Genomic DNA, 4,069 nt, shown 5'->3' with positions numbered 1-4,069 from the left:
ATCCTGTTTCTTTTGAGGTAATTTCTGCCTATCCAATGCATTTAGTTCATTGGTGAGCAAGGGAGGTTCAGCTTCCCAAGTCTCATTACCAAATAATTTGGCATTCAGCTTCATGATTGCACCAAGGTACTTAGCAACTTGCTCTTCAGTAACGTCTTCATTCTCTTTAGAAGAAGAATACTCATCGGAGCTCATGAAGGGCAGAATGAGGTTCAATGGAATCTCTATGGTCTCTAGATGAGCCTCAGATTCCTTTGGTTCCTCAAAGAAAAACTCCTTATTGGTCACTGAACGTCCCAGGAGGTCTTCCTCACTAGGATTCACGTCCTTCTCTTCCCTTGTAGGTTCAGCCGTGATGGTCAAATCAATGGCCTTGCACTCTCTTTTTAGATTTTCTTATGTATTGCTTGGGAGAGTACTAGGGGGAGTTTCAGTGACCCTTTTACTCAGCTAGCCCACTTGTGCCTCCAAATTTCTAATGGAGGACCTTGTTTCATTCATGAAACTTAGAGTGGCCTTAGATAGATCAGAGACTATATTTGCTAAGCTAGATAGATTTTACTCAGAATTCTCTGTCTGTTGCTGAGTAGATGATGGAAAAGGCTTGCTATTGCTAAACCTGTTTCTCCCACCATTATTAAAGCCTTGTTGAGGCTTTTGTTGATCCTTCTATGAGAAATTTAGATGATTTCTCCATGAGGGATTATAGGTGTTTCCATAGGGTTCACCCATGTAATTCACCTCTGCTATTGTAGGGTTCTTAGGATCATAAGCTTCTTCTTCAGAAGATGCCTCTATAGTACTGTTGGAAGATTCCTTCAATCCATTCAAACTCTGAGAGATCATATTGACTTGTTAAGTCAATATTTTATTCTGAGCCAATATGGCATTCAGAGTATCAATTTCAAGAACTCCCTTCCTCTGAGGCGTCCCATTACTCACAGGATTCCTTTCAGAAGTGTACATGAACTGGTTATTTGCAACCATGTCAATGAGTTCTTGAGCTTCTGCATGCATTTTCTTTAGGTGAATGGATCCACCTGTAGAATGGTCCAATGACATCTTTGATAACTCAGACAGACCATCATAGAATATATCCAGAATGGTCCATTCTGAAAGCATGTTAGAAGGACACTTTTTGGTCAGTTGCTTATATCTCTCCCAAGCTTCATAGAGGGATTCACCTTCTTTCTGTCTGAAGATTTGAATATCCACTCTAAGCTTACTAAGCTTTTGAGGAGGAAAGAACTTGGCTAAGAAAGCCGTGACCAGCTTATCCCAAGAGTTCAGGCTATCCTTAGGTTGAGAGTCCAACCATATTCTAGCTCTGTCTCTTACAGCAAACGGGAAAAGCATAAGCCTATAGACCTCGGAGTCAACCCCATTGGTCTTAATAGTATCACAGATCTGCAAGAACTCAGTTAAGAACTGAAAAGGATCTTCTGATGGAAGTCCATAAAACTTGCAGTTCTGTTGCATCAGAGAAACTAATTGAGGCTTTAGCTCAAAATTGTTTGCTCCAATGGCAGGGATTGAGATGCTTCTTCCATGTAAATTGTAATTTGGTTCAGTAAAGTCAGCAAGCATCTTCCTTGCATTGTTATTATTTTCGGCCATGTCTCCTTCTTTTTCGAAAATTTCTATCAGATTTTCTCCAGAGAGTTGTGCTTTAGCTTCCCTTAGCTTCCTCTTCAGAGTCCTTTCAGGTTCAGGATCAGCTTCAACAAGAATATTCTTATCCTTGTTCCTGCTCATATGAAAAAGAAGAAAACAGAAAAGAAAATATGGAATCCTCTATGTCACAGTATAGAGATTCCTTATGTGAGTGTAAGAAGAGAAGAGTAACAAAAGAAAAAGATAAGAATCCAAACACAGGGGAGAGGAGTGGGTTCAAATTTTTGAGTGAAAGAGGGGTGTTAGTAGATAAATAAATAAATAGAAGGGGATGAGAGATAAGAGAATTCAAAAATTAAATAAAATAAAATAAAAATATTTTTGTTTTTAATTTTAAAATTAAAGTTAAAATTCGAAAATTTTAAAATGAAATTAAATTAAATTAAAATTTAAAACAATTAGTTAATTAAAAAGGAATTTCGAAAAAGAGGGAAGGGATTTTCGAAAATTAGAGGGAGAGAGTTAGTTAGGTAGTTTTGAAAAAGATAAGAATCAAACAAAAAGTTAAGTGGTTAATTGAAAAAGATTTGAAAATCAAATTATGAAAAGATAAGAAGTTGGAAAAGATTTTGAAATTAATTTTGAAAAAGATGTGATTGAAATTTATTTTGAAAAGGATTTGAAAAAGAAATTTAAAAAGATTTGATTTTGAAAATTAAAGTTGATTACTTGACTACCAAGAAACTAAAAAGATATGATTTTGAGATTTAAAGATTGAACCCTTCTTACTAGGCAAGTAACAACTTAAAATTTTTGAATTAATCACATTAATTGTTAGCATTAATTTTGGAAACATGAAATAAAAATAAGAAAAAGATTTTGAAAATTGATTTTAAAAATTTTCGAAAATTATGAAAGAAAAATGAAAAAGATTTGAATTTTGAAAAAGATTTGAAAAAGATAGAATTTTTAAATTGAAATTTTGATTTGACTCATAAGAAACAACTAAATTTTTAAAACTTTTGACTAGATCAAATCAAATTTTCAAAAATTATGAGTGAAATAAGGGAAATATATTTTTTTTTATTTTTGAATTTTTAATGAAGAAAGAGAAAAATATCAAAAAGACTCAATGCATGAAAATTTTGGATCAAAACAAATGATGCATGGAAGAACACTATGAATGTCAAGATGAACACCAAGAACACTTTGAATGTCAATATGAACATCAAGAACATATTTTTGAAAATTTTTAAGAAAAGAAAAATATGCAAGACACCAAACTTAGAAATTTTCAATAATTAGACACTAACAAATTAAAAATGCATATGGAAAACAAGAAAAGACACAAGACATAAAAATGCAAAGATCAAACAAAGCAATTCATCAAGAACAACTTGAAGATCATGAAGAACATATGCATGAGTTTTTGAAAAATGCACAAATTTTAAAAACATACAATTGACACCAAACTTAAAATTTGACTCAAGACTCAAACAAGAAACATCAAATTATTTTTGATTTTATGATTTTATAAATTTTTTTGTAATTTTTTTGAAAATTAATTGGAAAAATAAAAATAAGGATTTCAAAATTTTTAATGAGAATTCTAGGAATCTTGCAATGTTAGTCTAAAGCTCCAGTCCAGGAATTAGACATGGCTTACTAGCCAGCCAAGCTTTCAGTGAAAGCTCCGGTCCAAAATACTAGACATGGCCAATGGCCAGCCAAGCTTCATCATATATAATTCAAGCATGTGAGGAGGAAGCCTCAGTCCAAAAGATTAGACATGGCTTAACAGCCAGCCAGGATTCAACATATCTCTTAAAACTCTAGAATTCATTCTTAAAAATTCTGAAGAACATAGAATAATTTATTTAAATTTTTTTTAATTTTTTGAAAATAAAAGAATAAAAACAAAAAGCTTAAAATTAAAATAAAATTACCTAATCTGAGCAACAAGATGAACCGTCAGTTGTCCAAACTCGAACAATCCCCGGCAACGGCACCAAAAACTTGGTGCACGAAATTACGATCATCAAAAATGGCGACAAAGACTTGGTGCTCTCAAACGTGAATCAAACTTTGTCACAACTTCGCACAACTAACCAGCAAGTGCACTGGGTCGTCCAATTAATAAACCTTACGTGAGTAAGGGTCGATCCCACGGAGATTGTCGGCTTGAAGCAAGCTATGGTCACCTTGTAAAACTCAGTCAGGCGGATTCAAATGGTTTTAGAGATTTGATAATTAAAACATAATTAAGATATAAACTAGGATAGAGATACTTATGTAGTTCATTGGTGAGAATTTCAGATAAGCGTATAGAGATGCTTTCGTTCCTCCTGAACCTCTGCTTTCCTGCTGTCTTCATCCAATCATTCCTACTCCCTTCCATGGCAAGCTTATGCAGGGCATCACCGTTGTCAATGGCTACATCCCGTCCTCTCAGTGA

General features: G+C 33.8%; 1 non-coding gene across 1 annotated transcript; it reads left to right on the top strand.

Annotated features, from left to right (window-relative positions):
* Positions 1-1,116: 1,116 nt before the first annotated feature.
* LOC112725914 (small nucleolar RNA R71) lies at positions 1,117-1,224 on the top strand. The gene has a single exon (XR_003164993.1). It is a non-coding gene; the product is annotated as a small nucleolar RNA R71 (small nucleolar RNA).
* The last annotated feature ends 2,845 nt before the right edge of the window (positions 1,225-4,069 follow it).

The sequence above is a fragment of the Arachis hypogaea genome, chromosome 11 (genome assembly GCF_003086295.3).
Source record: "Arachis hypogaea cultivar Tifrunner chromosome 11, arahy.Tifrunner.gnm2.J5K5, whole genome shotgun sequence".
Classification (NCBI taxonomy): Eukaryota; Viridiplantae; Streptophyta; class Magnoliopsida; order Fabales; family Fabaceae; genus Arachis; species Arachis hypogaea.
Note: the sequence above shows the minus strand (reverse complement) of the source record. Positions and strands in the feature narration are given on the sequence as shown.